This window comes from Chlorocebus sabaeus, chromosome 24 (genome assembly GCF_047675955.1).
Source record: "Chlorocebus sabaeus isolate Y175 chromosome 24, mChlSab1.0.hap1, whole genome shotgun sequence".
In the NCBI taxonomy this organism is placed as follows: domain Eukaryota; kingdom Metazoa; phylum Chordata; class Mammalia; order Primates; family Cercopithecidae; genus Chlorocebus; species Chlorocebus sabaeus.
The window spans coordinates 36,674,508-36,694,798 of NC_132927.1; the positions used below are offsets into that span (position 1 = coordinate 36,674,508).

The 20,291-nt window shown below is 35.9% G+C and overlaps 1 protein-coding gene across 2 annotated transcripts in view; it reads left to right on the forward strand.

Moving 5' to 3' along the window:
* Positions 1–246: 246 nt before the first annotated feature.
* PPM1A (protein phosphatase, Mg2+/Mn2+ dependent 1A) overlaps positions 247–20,291 on the forward strand; it is a 48,624-nt gene continuing 28,579 nt past the window's right edge. The window contains exons 1-2 of one of the 2 annotated variants that reach the window (XM_037984079.2): positions 261–349; positions 1,052–1,153. The gene's annotated coding sequence lies outside the window, so the exon portion shown is untranslated. Of the gene's footprint in view, positions 350–1,051; positions 1,154–20,291 lie in introns of both variants that reach the window. The other variant, XM_007986857.3, reaches the window with a different exon arrangement.

Consider the following 20,291-nt stretch of genomic DNA (forward strand, 5'->3'; position numbering starts at 1 on the left):
GGCGCCGGTCCGGCCCGCAGCTTCGGGTCCTCAGGCGGCTGCTGCTCCGGAACGGGTGGTTGGGGAGGGGGGGTGGGGGGACGCTAGACAGGTGAGGCGCGAAAGCGATGAGTCCTCGGCTCTTCCTCCTCCTCCTCCGGGACCCGCTCTCTGCCTCCCTCTCCAACGCCCGGATGATCTGAGCCGCGAGGGCGCCGAGAGCCGGGGGCCCGGACGCAACCCGGCTCCTCCCCTCCTCCGCCCCCTCCCCGGCCTGACCTGGCCCGCCGCTGCCGCGGTGACCCCCTCCCCGGCTGCCGCCGCCGCCGCCTCGGCCGACCAGGGACCTGCCCGCCTGCGGCTGCTCCGGGTAAGTGCGGCGCTTGGGCCGACGGCGGGCGGGCGGGCGGTGCGGGCCTGCGCGGCGGCGGCGGCGGGCAGGCCTGGGGCCTGTAAACAAGCCGGGCGTCTGCCCGGGCGCTCCCGGGAGGAGACGCGACAACTCCACCCCCTGGCCGGCCTCCTCCCCCGAGCCGGGCGGCGGGCGGCGAGGGGTTAACGCTCGGCGAGGGCGGTGGCGGCGAGGCGGGGGCGGGGTGTTTGTGGCGGCGGCGCGGGGAGGGGGCGCGACCCCCTGGCAGTCCGCGGCCGGGAGGGGTGTTTGTGGCGGCGAAGCGGGCGAGGGCCGCAGGCCAGCCTGTCCGGAGAGCGGCGTGCGGAACTTTTCCCGAGCGGGGAGGGGGCGTCCTCCCGCCCCTACCCTCCCGGGCGCGCCGCCCCTGCTGTCCTGGGCTTTGGCCCCTGGGAGGGAGGCGGGGAGATTTCTTTTGAATCGGGCTTAGCCTCGAAAAACCTAATTCTGTAGAAATTGCTTAAGGGTTTACAGGGGGCAGGTCTGAGAAGCTCCTTCAGAACTCAAGTCAGTGAGTGATGCATCCAGTTCATTCATTATTAAGGCATCGAACAAATCCATTGAAGTAAATTCCGATTTCTCATCCTTTTAACTACGTAAATTGGGTAAAACTTCTTGATGTTAGAGCTTGGTTGAGGTATGGTTCTGTTCTGCTTGTAGATTTTAATTAAACTTGGATCCTTTTCTTGAAAGACACCTGGCTGTGGAGAGCCTTCTACCAACTGCAGTTTTAGATACGTTTTGAAAATTTCATCACCTGAGGTATTTTTCTTCTCTCTCCTCAAACACCACATGGTACTTACAAATCCACAAAGGTCATGCTTCAGTTGTCCAAGCCGTGGGATCTGTGTGCTACCCCCGCCTCACCCCGAGTTTCCTGCTAATTGGAATAATGAGCTGAATGTGTTTCAAGAAGTGGTTGGAAGAGTGTGAGAGATAGGTGCCATTTTCTCAAAGGAAATGATTTTGACATTATTGAGAGAAATTAGAAAATTTTAAACATTGTTGTGTAAAACAGTCTTTTCAAACTTGCACGTTGGGGTTTTAAACACAACCACTTTACTGAGTGTGTTTCGCTCCGAAGAGTGGAGGGATTTGTTGAAACACCACTCTGCTGAGACTTAGGGTTCCAGAGCACTGAGGAATTTAGCAGAGTTTGGCCCCCAACTCTCTTTGAAGTACTTCACTTTTATACTTTTATCTTGCTACATATTGGGCCTTTCCCAAAGATTGTTTTTCTGTAACTCCTTATTTTACAAATGAGAAAATTGAAAATAAGGAGATTTTTCTGTTCTTAGATGTTACTTTTATTGACTTAATGCTTTCTTTACCAATAAATAATTTGAAGCACAAAGTAACATTTCCAAGTGTTACAGTTTTGTTCTTGTTACGTGTAACTTACATGTATCTGATTAAACTTTCAGTCATGTAAGAATGATTACTTTTAACCTGGAAGTTTACAGCAGTACCACATTATTGAAACTATAATGAACTTCCTGCACCACATGGCAGTTGCTTAAGACATTTTAATTTGATATCATAAAACATTTTTAGATCAGTGAAGTAATTACATTATGGGAAAGGTATATTAAGACTGATAATGTTTGAAGTTAACTACCTCGATTATATTTGAGAAATAATAGTCATCAAATTCCTTTTTATTTTGTTTGTATCTTTTTATGTATTTTGTATATATATTGTATATTTTTACATGATGGACTGAGGTATATGACCTGTTGAAGGGAACAGTGCAGTAGGAGACAAGGATTGTTTAGTCATGGCTATGCTCCAAAATATCTGTGTCCATGGACAAGTCCTTTAACCTTTTGAGTTTCAGCTTCCAAATCAGTAAAGCCAGTTGGGCAGATTAGATTATCACATGTACTGTCCAGTTATTACATTTTTAAATTTTCTTATCAATATTGTGTGACTAGTCAACATACCTTTGCCAAATAAATACCTGTTATGTGTGAGGCACTTAGATGTTTCGGTGTTCTAAGGCTGGATTTCTTTCTCAGTTCTGTTTTATTTAACAAATTCTAAGTTGGTGATGGTTCTTTAGAAAAGCTATTCTTGTAAGCTATTCTTGATTTTTCTTTGGGATTGGGATGTGTAGAGAAACTCTTGAGAGGGAGGAGGATGGAGATTTCATGGGAGACAGAGGGTGGTTGAGACTACAGGTTTGAACAAGCACAGGACCCTTGGTAGTCTGATGTGAAGGACATTATAAAAATACATTATGAAGGTTTTTTCTGTCACTTCAAGCTGGGTCTTATCTTGTTAAACCTTTGAAAATTCTGTAATACCTCATTTGTTTTTGAAAGAAATCTATGGCAACATCATTTTGTCATGTGGTAAATATTGCTAAGCAGTTACTAAATACCTATAGTCTTTGAGTTTGTTCAGATTATACCTAGGCCATTTGTTTACTCTAATAGCTAGTAGAATGTACTGCTGATTTTGCTTTAACTGTGTGTGTGCTTATTTGTAATTTTTAATCAAAGAGTGGCATATATCCACAAGGAACTTGTTACCTCTGAAATGCCTGTGAGAACTGGATTAATTTTTTAAGATGTAAATCTATGGTCATGTAGAAATAATGTAGCAAGGTGATATTTTGATGATCCTCTCAAATGATTATCTAACTCTTGCCTGGGCACCTGACTCTGAGTCAGTATACTCTTGAATACTTTCCATCCTTAATCAAATCAGGAGAAAGAGACGGCCATGTAAGAAAATTGACCCTGGCAGGGTTTTGTAAGAGTTAAGCAAGAAGATAAAACAAGGCATGGCCCTGTGAAATATATAAACCTTGGAGAAGGGGAGAAGGTATGGTGAGGCAACTGGGTAAAAGTTGTGTCGTCTTCTGTGTTGAGTAGTAATTTTATGTCACAGTGTGTCCTGTCTTCCATCTCAAATAACAAATTTTAAAACTAAGTTGTGTTTATTATTTTGCTATTAGCCAAGATACATAAATTAACTGACCTGGGATTATTAGCCATTCAAAATGAAATAAACTTGGGTTAACCTATATCAAAATCAAAAGATTATATTCTTTACTCTTCACTCTTTCTAATGTCTTATGTTCTCCATATTACATAACAATTTTATACTTCATTCTGAGTCTCCAGAATATATTCTTTGATGATTTTGACCTTTGAATGTCCTAGCTATCCATGTACTACCTAGATAATCTCGTAACCTGGCTTTTCTTTTGCTGTGGCAGGTCAGAGCTACAGAAAGTAAACAATTGAGAGAGGCAAGTTTCTATATACCTTTATCTGAAATGTAATAGACTTTATAATTTTTGTAAGAAACTGAGGAAAGGTACAGGCTTTTAATGTGTATCAATAAACTAGACTCTGATACTGTTTTTATAATATTAGAGATGTTTTAAGCTTTCCTTGAGTAAATGTGTGATAAAGGACGGATCTTCAGTTTTTATAATTCTTAATATGTTCATTTGGAATCCATTGACCAAGTGTATGTAGTATCTGTATTTAAGATCTGGATTAAACACGATTAGTTTTTGTGGCTGATAAGATTTAGAATTAAAATCTTTTGAGACTAAACTACTTTTAGATACAGAAGAAAGTAATGAAAGCCATACTTTCTTGGTCATTTATTTGTGTTAGGCTTTAATTTTTTTGCCATAACCCTCTAAAATATATGATGTTATCTTCATTTTATAAATAAGGAAATACAGGGTCAGAGAACCTAAATAACATGCCAGGATCAGATCTGGGTAGATATAAAAGTATTTTTTAAGATATTACTGAGTGGATTTTTCACAATTAGATGAACCTCCTTGTTACCAGGAACCAAAATTTCAAAAGCTAAACATTAACACTTACGATTCATAGATTCCTAGAGTTAAGCAAGTCCATGTAAGTTTATGTAAAGTCTTCCAGTGCAAGACTTTAATGTTTTCTTCTAAAACATTCAGAAAAGATTTAAGAAATTAAGTTCATTTTCTCATTCCCAAAGTTTCAGAAGTTAACGAAGCTAAACATTTTATGTCTTCAACTACCATTGTTTAGATTAAGGAATGGAATCCATGATAATTCTCCAGTGGTTGATATCCTTAATGAACGATCTAGGGAAATGTTTCTGAACAGATGTAATCAGTAGAGCCACATTGAAGGGCCCCATGGTGGACATGGTGATAAAACTAACCTTTGAAAGTTAGGACAGAGTTTGAGTCCCTGTTCTCCTACTTCCTAGCCAGGTGTTCCTGGGTAAGCTACTTGATTTCTTTAAACCTGTTTTTTTTTGTTTGTTTGTTTTTTATGTCAAATGGAAATACTTTTGTTGTAAGGTTATCTTGAGGATTTAAAAAATAATTATATAAATCACTTGAGATATTTTCTACCATGAAGAAAGTGCCACATAAATGGTGGCTGTTATTATTGAGTATATGAAATCTTGAGATACTTAGGAATATAGAGACTTGCTTAGTATGAGAGGGTTGTCTTTCAGTATAGCTTTTGCAGTGAGCCTGGAAGCCAAACTAGAGATTGAGTAGAAAATTTAGAAGACATTGTAAACTCTGGGAATTTAGAGCACTTGCATTTGAATAGACTAAAAGTTAAGAGGTAATAGAAGAAAGAGAAAGTTGAGTATGAGTAGCTTTATTTGGCTCTGCAAAGCTGGCAAGACGTCAAGGGTTTGGAGTTAATGATTAGGTGGGAATAGATGGTTAAATTGCGGATAAAGAGTAACAGTAATAAAGCAAAGGTGAATGTTCAGGCTAGAATGATCAGTAAGGAAGGATGAGGGTTGGTATCTTGAAGGGGAGTTACAGTTTATGGTGAGAAATGAGCAGGAAGATATCATTGCTACAGGAAAGGATGCAAGAGAGTAAGGAAACTAAATCATTCTGATTAACTCAGTTATTACCATTTTTTAAAAATGGAGTCTTTATAAAAGGCATTAAGGCTTTATATGTGAGTCCTAGGTTAAGTTTGAAAAATTGTCTTGGAATAATGCAGGTCTTACTACTGCAGACCCAAACCAAGATATTAGCATTCCAACTGGTCTCTTTCCTGCTACCATCTTGTACTGCATCTCCTCCCCCATTCTATTAACCATCAACATTCTTTCTAAAATATGGTTTTTCGTTATATTGTTTCTCTCAGTATACTTCAGTGACTCCCTTTTACCTCTGGAATAAAGTTCAGAATTTTTGGTTTGGCTTTTGTCACTTTCCATGATTGGACCTCAAGACTAATCTGTTTTAACCAAACTGATACACTTGCCATCTCTGGAACACACTCTTTTCTCTCCATGGATCTTTGTTCTTGCTAATGTGCAGTCTGGAATTCTTTTCTTTCTTTCTCCAGCTTTGGTTTTCTCTTTAAGCAAAGCTCATTTCTAATATTTCTTCTTCCACAAAGTCGTCTCTGACCCCCAGAGTGTTTAATCTCTCCTTTCTCTGTACTTAAAGCAATGTCTGTGTATTATTTCTGTCATATATTTTACCTTTAGGTATTTGTGTTTAAATTATAACTGCATTTAGTTAATTCTAAAGGGAAAAATAAATTTTTACTTTACCCAAAGGCTAGCGGCTATCACAGTGCTTTATGGATAGTAGACATTCAGATATTTGGTAAATATTAAGCAAAATCTACCTGGAGTGGAAGTGATTGTTGTAGGAGGAGATAGTAGGAGTAGTTACAAGCTTTATTGTAGCGGACGTTTCTGACTCGCTTCCTGTATGTTATTTTTTCCGAACCTGGATATTTAAGTGTGAAGATAATACAAATCTGAAGTGTGGCAGTGTTCTTATATTGATGTAGAAGACTAGGGTGACTGATTCTGGACCTGCAGGCATCATTTTAACTTCCTCCATTTTGGCTTTGAGGGTTAACAGGACATTTATAATCACATATCTCTTTTCAGAGTATTTTACATTTGCAAATATTATCATGAACTTTGTGTCCTTTTAACCAGAGAGGAATTTTGGAATCACAGGAATTAGATGATGTGTTAAAGAGAGATAACTATCAGCTGACCTAATTTGAACCCAACAAGTATCTAATAATATGCATACTCTGTGTTCAAATAAACCTCTAAACTAGACTTTCAAGCTTATCAAAATGCTAGACTATTTTCAGTGTTTGGAAAATACAAGCGGGGTGTGGTGGCTCACGCCTGTAATCCCAGCACTTTGCGAGGCCAAGGCAGGCGAATCACAAGGTCAGGAAATCGAGACCATCCTGGCATGGTGGCGTGGGCATGGTGGCCATGCGCCTGTAGTCCTAGCTACCCAGGAGGCTGAGGCAGGGGAATTGCTTGAACCCGGGAGGCACAGGTTGCAGTGAGCCGAGATCGCATCACTGCATTCTAGCCTGGCAACAGAGCAAGACACCATCTCAAAAAAAGAAAAAAAAAAAAAACGTAAAATGTATTGGCTTTTTAAATGGATAATTTCATATAATCAGTCAGTGCCTGCTTAGATCCATTTGTTGGAGAACAATGCTAATGAGACCTCTTGATTCTTTGTGTGCCTCTTATGTTTTCCTAACCTTGACATTAGCAACTAACAATGATAACTATCATTATTGAGCGCTTATGTGCCAGGGACTATTATAATAAATTTTCAATTATTATCTCATTAAATCTTCACAGCAGCCCTATGAGCTAGGTGCTGTTACTACCTATATCTTAGCAGATGAGGAAATCGAAACAGAGCAGTTATTTGCCAAGAGTTTCAGAGCTAGTAACAGAAGCCTAATACATGTCCTTGGACTTTTCAAAAGTAATTGGTTGATCCATGCATTTTCATTGCTACTGCTGAAAGTAAGTCTCTTGGCCATTGGGATGGGTCAGAAAATCTTTGTACATGAAGTATATGACTATTGTTCCATTGTACCCAGAGAGTGAATCTTGTGATTGAGTTGGGATTTGAGGTGGCGATGTACACTAAGTTTGAAAAGTATATTATCATATGTTAGCTCCCTTTAAAAATTTTCCCCAAGAAGAGCTATTACATTTTTTAATATTAAAAAAGTATATGATATGGCTATAATACAATTAGTTCTACAAGCCATACACACTTTTTTCTTACGACTTAAAATTTATTCATGTTTACTACTTTGCAACCCACTGATATAAATTATTTCACTGCTCCTTTATTCAGATGAAATAGTGAGTCTAAGAAGATAGTCTTAAACACAAGCTACCTAAGTTTACAATAGAGATTATACTATAAATGGAAACTTCAATGTTTATTGAAAATAAATTCCTTAAAAACAGGTCTTGTTTCATTCATTTTAAAGAGATAATCAATATATGACTGTTAAATTTTTGTAGTCTCCCTGTTCATTTTCTGATGAACACATGACAGAAAATTGAATGTGAGCTGGAAATATAACAGACTATGAGAAAGCATGGGTCATGTATAATTCACTTTAAATTTAGGCTGGTGTTTTGTATTCATCTATGATATGACCACCTCAGGCAGGGATGCAAGTAAACATTCTTTTTTTAATTATACTTTAGGTGGCTTAATTATTTTAAAGAATATGTTATTTAATAATTGTATATTGTACCATTTCAAAGAATAAGAATATATTTCATTGCCAACTTTGAATGTCTTGGATTCTTAGTACTACCTTTTTCTTTAGCGTGACTGGTAGGATCACATCAAATTTGGTACTGTGTGTATAAAGATGAAGTGTGCTTACTTTTATTACCAAAATTCAGAAATGAAAATGTGAATGATAAAAGATAAGGTATGGTTATATATTTTTTTGTTTTCGTTTTCCAAACAGAATCTCGTAACTTACCAGGCTTTAGAAAAACATCTTTGCAGTATACCATCATGCCTCAGAATGTTAAGTAGATAGTAAATAAAATTTTCATTTTTTGTAAAGCAGTAGGGTATTATCCTTTCTGAGAGCCTGTACGGCCCTTTTGGATGCCAAAGGGCCAATCTTAGAAGTGGCAGCTTTTGTTTTGTGATCAACCCACAGCTTACCCTGTTAGTCTGTATCTGCCATCTTCATTTTCTCTTTCTGCATAAATGCTTCTTGATACAGTCAGCAGGTGTTTCAGCTAGTCAGCCGTCTAGTGTGATCTTTTTTTGTTTGCTACAGTCAGTAAAATAAGTAGCTCTGTAAGTGTGAATAGTATTAGTTGTTTTATGTAGTAAAACTCCAAGATTAAGTTAGAGATATTTTTGGCTAGAATACATTGAAAATGGATTTCCCAGCTCCCAGAAATTTGTTTGTGTCTGAATTACTTTATACTTGGCTTCTTGCGTAGAGAAAAGTTTAGAAAAAATCCATCCATGAATGTTGAATGAATGAGCAGATGAATAAATAAATAGCTCAGGGAAAGAAAATATGTCATAACTACGTTTTTTCTCTTTTGTTCCCTTCGTTATGTGGCATTTTTCAATAATGGGAATGTGTCTCTAATGATGTCGATAAACTTTTTAAAGTCATTGATGAACAGTAGTCTGAAAATCAAGTTTTGATTAAGCCGTAGATTTCTTTTAGGGTCCAATATTTTCTTTTTAGAAATCCATTATGGTATTTTTATAGGGATAAAAGACAACCATGTATTCTATAGATGGAAAATGGTAGGATACAGTTTGTTAGGCCAGCTTCTCTGAAAATACCTTTTCCTACATAGATGATAATCAGTGTTGACAAGGGAAAAGCCAGGGTATAATGGCTGTTATTCATTTGTCTCATGTATTCGTCAAGTGTCATATGCTAAATACGAACAAAAAAGACATGATCTCTTTCTTCCTCCTGGATCTTAAAATCTAAAGTGAGAGATAATTCACCAGGTAAGTGCTGTGATAAGGGAAATAGAGGATTCTTTGAGCTTATGACTAAGGATAGATCTGTTTCCTGAGACGTGAAACTAAGAAGTGGCGGGAGTTGAGAAGTTCATTTTGGGCCATGTGATTTGGGGTGTGGCTATTCAAGTATAGGAGGGTAGGTGGTTACACATTTTTTAAGCTATTAAATAGACTTTCATTTGAAAAGGTTTTTTTCTGTCTTTCCTCAGCATCTATCTTCCTACACAAAAAGTATCTCATGTCACAATTCATGAACTCAGTGAGTGACTCTATTTTGAAAAATGTTAGATTATATCAACAGAAGTCTGTTAGAGGCAAATGCTTTTGGTCATTTTTTTCAGCAGGGACATTTCATATATGTAAAATATTTAGAATCCCCATGTATTTGTATATAAATGAATGTTTTGCCATCTTAAATGTTTAATAAGTTATATTTTTCCTTTCTTTCAACTTAAGTATATAAGGTTACCAGCAAACATTTGTAAATGCTCTATGTGAGGGGTTTTGTTTATTAGGTTTAAGCGAGAGAAAAAAGGTTAGATTGGGTCAGGAAGTCAGTTATTGTTTTCTCGGTTAGTCTGAGTCCAAATCCTCAACTATGCAGGGATTTAAAAGTAGCAAACTAGGAATTGAATCCTCTTCAGTTTTGGATAACTTGAATAAGACAAGTTATCCAAAACTAGTAAGACAGGTTATCCGTAACTAGTAAGACAAATTGTCCAAAACTGATCAATCTGAATTAGTTAACAGATGAGGCAAATTGAGATTGTAAATGCTAAAGCATTCTTAAAAACTTTAAGAACTAAATAGTTCTATGCCGTGTAAGTCTTTTTAGTGTTTTGCTTGTACTATAATTGTAGTGAAAATAGGTCAGTATCTAAGTTTTGTAGTCACTAGAGCCCTCCAACTAAATTTAGCTTAGATATTTTTCTAGCAACTATATACTTACAAAGTTTACTTTTAAAAACTTGTGTAATACATGCCTTTATAGAAATTTAAGAAGACTGCTTATGTACTTCAGATCACAGCACAACTAGAAGATGTTGATACATTAAATAAAAAATCAGGAAACCTATGAAGAACATCAGAAGTGACAAGGTGTGTTCACTTGCACTTTGTGAGATTGAAACTGCTGCCAGTATCTGTGCAGAGTATGGTTTGAGTACTTTTATATTTTAACCGATTTAGCAAAGACTAATTATTTTTTGAATAATTTTGGGGTTAAAAAAATTGGTCTTTAGCATAGAAGAACTTTACCCGGTTTACTTTAGTTGGTTCAGTTGGTTGATTTTGATTTGCTTTTTGAAATTTTGTATTGTCTTAATTTGGGGCACATTGAACTCAGTTACAGTTCATTTGCATTAGAATTCATTTGGGTGAAGTTTATTGTTGAAGGAGGGTAAGTAAATATTTAACCGAAAAAGTGAAGTAAATATTCAAGGCTATAAGGTGAAATATTTGTCGGCTGAGAAATTTTCAGATAACTTTTTTAACCTTTGAAAAAAAATTTACTACAGCATGAGTATTTTTTATGCTGCTATATATAATCCATAGTTACGTTTTTTAACCTTTTTATGTAAAATATTGATTAAAAAACCATACAATCATAGTAATCTTTTAAAATTGCTTTATAATTCACATAGCATAACATTCATCCATTTAAAGTTTACAGTTCAGTACTTTAGTATATTCAGACTTATGCAACCATTAACACAATTTAATTTTAGAACGTTTTCATCATCTCCAAAAGATACCCTGTACTCATTAGCAGTCACCCCCCATTCACCCGTCTCTCAGCCCTTATCAACCATTAATCTACTTTCTGTCTATAGATTTGTCTAGTTTAGATATTTTATATAAATGGAATACAGGTAACTTTATTAGTGATTTTTCACTTACATGTGTATTGTATGCCTCATGAGATAGCTATGATTAAGTTAGCTTTCTTTTACAACTTAAATAACAATTCTTGTCTGACTGGGAAAAAGTTAAGTAATTGAGAGACTGCATCCCCATTTAAACCAAGAACCAGACTCCTTACTGGTATAACTCAAAAGAATGTGTACCATTAGCCCTTACTCCTAGTGGTGCTTTTCACTGTGAATTGTTCAGCAGCCTCTCAGCTTCCCGTAAATACCATTTAAGTCTTAAACTCAGACTTGCATGAGTTTACTGTGATATGTTTACCTTTGCATCTGGCTTGCCTAGAGTCTACCTTCTTAATCCCCTACTAAGTCCAAGAATGAGGAAGAATTAAAAGCAAGAAAGGAGATACAGAAGAAGAGATTGCTCAGGCTGAGGAGGGGCAAAGTGATAAGAGCAGGATTAGAAAGGGACATTAAAAATTCAAGGATACTGAGTTTGTGGGCATTAGAATAAAACTTGGAGGCTGTTTTAAGAGAGAATAAAACCTAGAGGGAAGGAATAAAAGACAAAGATGTTGTAAAACATAGGTAAAATATTTAAAACTTTTAGTACTGAATTTTGAATTTTAGGCATATGTCAGTGAAGCACAAAGGATAGCCTCGTTTTCTGATGAGCTTTAGTACCCTTAAGATACTTTCTTTCTGGAACAGTGTGTAGGAATTTTGAAGCTGAACGATAATCATGTGTTCTCTTTGGTTTGTTCTAACATCTTCAGATTGGAACCAGTACAGAGTAGGAAACCCATATCACCTTGGGATTATTTTTCAGATAAATCTTCCAGAGGATTAAATGGCACTATCCCCCTTGGGTCCAAGTAGGAGGGGAAGAATCCTATTTTAGGTGCTGTCAGATTCAGCGGGCTGCGTCGTTCACTTTTTAGCCAGAAAATGGAGCTCAATGAGAAATCGCAGCTTCCAAAGAAAATCATACCTTGATTTTATAGGTCAAAGGCTTTCTGATTAGATCAGGATTGTTACTGAGATTTTAGGGGCATTCAGTTAAAGTGCCCCAAGAAGAGTGATAAATCACATATAGGTGTAAAGTCAATAAAGTCCTTTAATAAGCAGACTGGAAATTTAGGGGGAGGGGAATACACATTGTTAGACTGTTGGTACCTCTGTTTGACTACTAGGATGATGATATATTTTAAATTCTATTTTCAGTTTCTTATCAGAAATACTGCCTGCAATATCTTATACTTAATTTTTTAAGGAACAGGTGATAAAGATAGGTTATGTTTTCTTCAGAGTAATTGATATTCATTATTTAATAGATAAAATGTGTTATCTGAATGTTTATAGTAGCAGAAACCAAGTTTACAAAATGTGTATATATAATTTGTTTTTGTTTCTTTATAAAAGATTTCCTCTATGTAAATCTTCCTGTTTTATAGATGATCTGTATTATAGGAGAAACAAGAGTATTTGTTGATTTAACTGGCTAATCTACAGGACTGAGTATTATTAGAGGAGTATTTAAACATAGAAGTCTGTGAAAATATTTTTAGTGCTGAGGGAAATTGGAGGGACTTTCTAGAACCGCAAACTAATAGAAAACTTTTGGCCAGGCATGGTGGCTCAAGCCTGTAATCCCAGCATTTTGGGAAGCCGAGGCGGGAGAATTGCTCAAGCCCAGGAGTTTGAGACCAGCCAGGGCAACATAGTGATACCTTGTCTCTAAAAAAAAATATTTTAAAATTAGCTGGATGTAGTGGCACACCTATACTCCCAGCTACTTGGGAGGCTAAGGTGAGAGGATCACCTGAGCCCAGGAGCTCCAGGCTATAATTTTGAGTTGTGATCGTGCCACTGAACTATAACCTGGGTGACAGAGCAACACTGTGCCTCAAACAAACAAAACAAAACCCTTCTACCTTTAAAGATGTGAGGATGTAAAGATTGCTGTGATTTAAATATAAATCATAAATATATAAAATAGGAGATAACAGAAGAGTATTTGTTAAACAAAAGTAAGCTCTGCTACTTAGGCACTATCATTTTGCTGATGTTTTCTGATTCTCGTAGTGCAATAAATGTTAAACTTTACTACTACCTTAGCCATGTTGCAGAGAATTGACATGAATAGAGAGATAAGTTAATAGTTCCTAGGTTTTGGCTGGGTGTGGTGACTCATGCCTGTAATCCCAGGGAGGCTTAGGTGGGCAGATCAGGAGTTCAGGACCAGCCTGGCCAACATGGCGAAACCCGATCTCTAATAAAAATCTTAAAAATTAGCCGAATGTGGTGGTGCACACCTGTAGTCCCAGCTACTCAGGAGGCCGAGGCAGGAGAATTGCTTGAACCTGGGAAGTGGAGGTTGCAGTAAGCCAAGATGGCGCCACTCCACTCCAGCCTGGGTGACAGAGGGAGACTCCATCTCAAAAAAAAAAAAAAAAAAAGTTCCTGGGCTTCAGGGGCACCCTAATGTGCAGGTCTTAAATTCTTAGAGCCTACTTTTATGGACCATTTATGTTACTGTTGTTGGAGAATTTGATTTTCTTTTTTGTCTTCCCCTTTCCTTTGGCCTTTGTAGGTTTTTTGAAGTGAACATACTTTTATGTATTTACTTTTTTATTGAGCACTTCCCAAATGGCAACTTTATTATTTTATTTCTTCAACTCAGTTGACTGGTTTACTTCATTTGTATCTAATCTATGTAACTCACCCTTTGAATTTTTAATATCAACATTTTAAAATTTATTTTTTTAGATTCAGAGGTGTGCATATGCTTGTTACATGGATATTGCATGAATAATGGTGGAGGTTGGGCTTGTAGTGTACCCATCACCCAAATAGTGAAAGTTGTACCCAATAGGTACTTTTTCAACCCTCACCCTCTCCCAGCCAATTGTTTTTATTTCTGAAAGTAGTATTTCTTTCTCGGTCTGCATGATAATTTTTTTATAGTTTCTTATTTTTCATTAGTTTTCAAAAAAATACGTTGTCGGGCATTTTGTCCATAGATATAATATCTTATATTTGCTAATTCCAATATCAGAAGTCCTTAGGAAGTTGTACTTATGGTAGTTTGTTTCTGTATTTGGTGATTTTTTTTTTTTTATGAGCTGACATTTGATTAAACTGAACATTTCTCCATCCTCTGTATAATTGCTTACAATTTAATTTCCACTTCTTTTTTTTTAGCATAAAAGAGTTTCATTTTCCTTTTTATACTCAATAAATTGTTTAATTAGCCAGTATTTTTACCAGTTTCTGTACTTATTGTTCCTTGCATCTTCTCTGAGTCCACTTTTCTTCTTGCTGAAGTACATCCTTTAGTAATCCTTTTAGTAAGAGGCTGGCTTGTAAATGTCCTTAGTTTTTGTGTGAAAGTATGTTTTATGCATTACTTTGTTTTTCAGCTGGATAGAGAATTCTTGGTTGATAGGGTTCCTCCCATCAGCACCCTCAGTATGTTATTTCATTGTCTTGTGAAACTTGGCAAACTTGAATCTCTGAGAAGTCTTGTCTGTGCCTAATTGTTACGCTTCTGTATGTAATTTTTTTTTTTTCTGGTAGTTTTTTAAAAGATTGTATTTCTTTATTCTTTCAACACTACTTACTGTGTGACCTTGGGCAAGTTCAAAATGGAGATAAAATTGTATCTGTGTCATAGGGTTGTAATGAGGATTAAGTTTTAAAGCACTTAGAACAGAGCCTTGCGTATTATAAGTGTGACATGTTAATGCTTGTTTTGCCATACTTGATATTCTAAACACATTTCTAAATTATGCTTAACTATGTTGTTTTATCTATAGCTCCTCTTTGAAATACATTGTTGATGGGAAGACTCATACCTTTCTTTGTTTCTAGAAAATTCCTTAGCCTTCATATCTTTGAATATTTGTTTTCCCATATTCCTTCTTAGTCTCTGTATTATGTTCTAGGTGGATCCTCAGTATCATTTTCTAATTTACTAATTCACACTTTGACTTTGTCCAGCTAGAGTTTATGTGGCTTCAGTTTTTATTTCTCAGTGAATTTAAAAAAAATATTCAGGCTCTCTCTCTAGCAGCCACCTTTTCTGGTTTGATTTCTGCCTGTTTTTAATTTTTCTCCCCTTAGTGGCTATTGTGGCTTCCTTTTAACATTTAAAATTATTTTCAGATTGTCATTTTTTTCTTCTAGAATGAATTACAGTTGTTGATTTTGTTTGCTGTTCATCTTAGTTTAGTTTTCTTCGTGTGTTTTGAGTTTGCTTTTGCAGTCTCCTGTTGACTGGAAAGTTCTTTGTTTTGTTTTCTTTTTCACTCTTCTTATCCAGTGGTTTTACATGCACCTACATCTCCATCTAAAACCACATCTTTATATTGGAGGTTTGATTCCCTTGATTCTTGGTAACATCAGGATGAGGCTTCTCTTTCCAAGAATAAGACACAAACTAAGATCTATATTTCTTACTGGACACATAGTTTCATCTAAACCATAGCCCCATGCAGTGGTTAGTAGTAGCTTTTTCTGGCTCCTTTCATAGGTTGGAAGAGCCTCTCCACCTTAGGTATTGGTTTCAAGCAGTGAGCCTGAGGTTCTATCCCAGCCGTGCATGGGTACCTTTTTAGTGCCTGTTACTATCCCTACAGGATGTAGACTTTTGGCCATCTCTGTTGCTTGAGCCCAGAAGGCTCACAGTTGTAGCTTAACAAACTGCTTTGTATTTAAATAGTTCAGTGGCTTGGTCTTTTTTAGTATTTTGTTTGTATAGTTAATATATATTTAACATATATTAAAGTGTTTGGAACAGAAGTACATTTCAAAAGTGAATATACAGATCCATTTGGTTGGAAGTTAGTTGTCTTAGTCCATTTTTGTGTTGCTATCACAGAAGATCACAGACTCGGTAATTTATTAATAATAGAAGTTTATATAGCTCTCGGTTCTGGAGGCTGGTGTAAGTCTAAGATTGAGGGGCTGCATCTGGTGAGGGCCTTCTTGCTCTATCATCCTGTGGTGGAATGCAAGAGAGCACAAGAGCAAACAAGGGCAAGATGGGGCCAGACTTCATTTTACCAGGAACTCACTCCTAAGATAAGGGCATTTGAGGGCAGAGCCTTCATCACCCAGTTACTTTTTATGGACTCACTGGTTATTACTGTCACAATGGCAATTCAATTTCAACATGAGTTTTGGAGGTGACATTCAAATCTTAGCAGAAGTCAGCATTTAAAATCAATGTATATCCTACATACCCTTCAGAAAGATACTAGTTAACTCTCCTACTTATGAGAGGTATTTTTTTTATTCCTTTGACAATATTGGGTGTTACAATTTTTTAATCTTTGATAAAGTAATGTATAAAAAATTTGTGTTTAGTAGCTAGCAGGATTGATCATTGCTCCATATATTTATTAGCCATTTATATTCTTTTGTTTATTTAATTGCCTGTTCACATTCATTGCCCATTTCTTTTCCTTTAAAGTGTTCATTTTTATTGTCTTCTAAAATAGCTGTTTGTATATTGTAGTAATATTAACTTTTATGTATATATTGCGGATACTTAAAAGACGTTTGCTTTTCAGGTTAATGAGCTTTATTTTATAGTGTAGAAGTTTTTTTCTCTGGAGTCACTTTTCCTTATTCCTTTGAAGTCAGTCTTTTCTTGTCATCCTTAGAAAGTCCTTTCCTACTGTAAGATTACAGAAATATTTGCCTACATCTACTGGTATCATTTTATTATTAATATTTCAGACTTCAATCTTTTAATCTCTTGGTATTTATTTTAAGGTGTGATGTTGTAGGGATTCAGCTACCCATCACTGGAGGGCAGAAGTGGAAAAGATCAGCTTTCAGACCCCCATTATTGAATCTCTGTTCCCAGAGAGCTCTTTCTGGATTCTCAGTTCTGTTTCACTCATCAGTTTATTCCTGCATTAGTATTGCCTCTTAAATACTGTAATTTTGAAATTACAGTTTAAGTATCAGGTATTGCAGATGCTCATGATTTTAGGATTGTTTTGGCTATTCACATTTATTCATATGTATTTTGAAATTATTTAATCAAGGTCTGGGAACAAAAAGGTCCAGTTGTGATTATACTGAATTTATAGATTAATAAAGGGAGGATAACCATCTTCACAATTTTGAATCTTCCTATCCAAGGAAAAAAAGTGTGTTTTATTCTGAAGCCCTCTTCTTAAAAAGGTTCTATTTCTTGTTATTCATTTAAATATACTTTTATTTGTTTTCTCTTAACTTTTTAAGTGATTACTGTTAATCATTTTCATATATAATTTTCTATAGTCAGATAATCTTATTGAGTATTTTTTCCCTATCATTTCAGGTTTTGAGTTTGCCATCATGTAGTCATTAACTGCAAATAATAATTTGATCTTATAATTTTATGCCTCTCTTTGTTAGCCTTGGCTTATCTCAATAACCATTATTTCTAGACATTGCTAAGTTACGGGGATAAGAGTTGGTGTCCTTGTTCTTTTTTCTTTCCTGGGAATTGTTCTAGTACTGAGGTTTTTCCTCTTTGGCTTGAAGTAAGTATTAAGGAATACATTTTATCAAATCTCTTTTAGAATATGATGAGATGATCATATGAATTTTTTTAAACTTTTACAAAGATGACTTATATTAGTCAGCTGCCTAATGCTGGCTCATTGTTATGTTCCTAAAATGAACCCTATTTGGTGATTTGTAATATATGTTTTACTTGTGTTTTTGCGTCTGTATTAATGAGTATGTTTGGACTGTGGTTTTATTTTTTTAGTGCTGTCATTGTCAAATTTTATAGAAGGATTATGATAGGTTTGTAAAAAGAATTGGAATTTTTTTCCTGTAATCTCTAGATAATTTAATTTGAGAGTTACATGCTTCCTTAAGGCTTTAAAGGTCCTGTTTTGAAATAATCTTGCCTGATGCACTTTTATTATTAATAGCTTATTTTGAGAACAATCCAAATTTAAAATTTGCAAAAATAATATAATGAACTTCCATATTTATTTAAATGGCCAGTTATTAACATTTTTCCACATTTGTTTTACAAACTTTTCCCCCTGTGTATGTGCATATATGTATTCATATTCTCTTGGCATGCACACACACAGTTTGTTATTTTTTAGTTTTGCTGAACCATTTAAGACTCAGTACAGACATCATGAACCTTTACTCTTAAATATTTAGATGTGTGCCCCCTAAGAACAAGAACTATAACTTTCTTTTACATAACCATAGTTCAATTATCAAATTTAGGAAATTTAACATTCATACAATACTATTATCTAATATACGACCCATAGTCAGATTTTATCAGTTGTCCCAGTAATGTCCTTTATAACAATCTTCCCCACCGCACTCCTTCACCCTCTGCCTTCATCCAAGCTGGTCCATAATCACATATTACTGTTTGTTTTGATCTCCTTGGTCTCTATTAACCTGGACTGGTTCTTTAGTCTTTCTGCATTTTGTTTTTCAGGAACTCTGGAGTTTTTTGAGGAATAGTTCTTTAATAACTTTCTCATATTGTTCCAAGTTTCTGGTCTTCACTCTAGCACTAATTGAAAACAAAAAATTGTTTTCCAAGAACTGTTACTTTCCTCCATATTTTCGAATTTATTAACAGAGAATTGTACAGAGTGATTTATTTTACAACAATAAAATTCTGTTTGTGAGGTGAGTATAGCCTGTTTGACTTCTAATTTTAAATAATTTTTTTAGTTAGACTAGTTGCTTACCTATTTTATTTTTTTCACATATAACATGTTTTGTAATTTTACATAATATATTCCTTCAGCTTTTATTTTATTTTGTATGTGTATGTGGTTCATTTTTCTTTTTAGGTTGAATATTTTGTATACTGATATTCTTTAGTATACTGATTTTTTTAAACTAAGTATGGATTTTTTTTTCCTATTTTTCAGCACACTATTGCTGGCTTAAATGTGAGTTTTCTTAATAAGGTTTGGTCACATCTCAGAATTTGATAGGGGATTTTTCTCATTATTGTTTCTAAATATTCTATAATTGTAGAAATATATAAACTCAATGCAAACTGGAGAAATGTACAAACTCAATGCAAAGCTTACTTTTAAAGCAATTTCCAGATGTTTGAGGCTTTCTTCTTTCTGTACACATTATCAATATCTACTGTTAATGTATTAAGTCAGATGTGTCATTTCATTTTCTTTTTTCTTTTTTTTTTTTTTTTTTGTCTGTGGGGTAGGATGGGGGAGTGTGTTAGAAATCTATAAGCTTTTCTTTCCAACATATAATCCAATAAATGTTTGATTTTTCAATTAATGTTTTAAGTGTTTTTGAACAGAATATATAGTCTTGAAATTTTGGACCACATCTTTTACCAATTTAAAACATAGCTCTTATTCTGTTTATTGCTTTATTCCTTGTGATTTACTTCGTCTGAAATTGAAATTGCAATTCTTAGTATCTTTTTTGCCTAGTGTATTTTGACCACAGCAAAGTAGTTTTATACTGACATCTTTATTTTTTACTTTCTTGGTTTTGATTAGTCTCTTGATTGCATGAATCTATCTTTAAATAGTTTTTCTTTTTTTTCAGATATGAAATTTGGATAACATTACTTTAGGGCTGGCATATTTGATAATGTCTTCCTATGGCCTTTACATATAAATGACAGCCTTGCTGGTCATAGTATTCTTGGAATAAAACCTCTTTATCCTCAACGTTTATAGGCATTACTTCGTTGCCTGTCATCTGATGTTGCAAAGAAGTCTGGGGCCAGCCTAATTTCTTTTTTTTCTTTTTTTTTTCTTTTTTTTGGCATGTTTATTTTATTTTTTTAATTTGAGACAGAGTCTTGCTCTGTCAGCCAGACTGGAGTGCAATGGTGTGACTAGGCTCACTGCAACCTCCACCTCCTGGGTTCAAGCGGTTCTCCTACCTCTACCTCCCGAGTAGCTGGGATTACAGGCATTCATTATCACGCCCGGCTAATTTTTATATTTTTAGTAGAGATGGGGTTTTGTCACGTTGGCCAGGCTGATCTCGAACTCCTGACCTCAGGTGATCCTCCTGCCTCGGCCTCCCAAAGTGCTGGGATTACAGACGTGAGCCATCGTGCCCAGCCGGTGGCATGTTTATTTTGTCTGAATTGTATTCTTAAAATTCATAATCTTCAGATTATGCTTTGGTATTGGTCAGTTTCTACTAAATGTATCTAGTATTCGATAAATGCCATTCA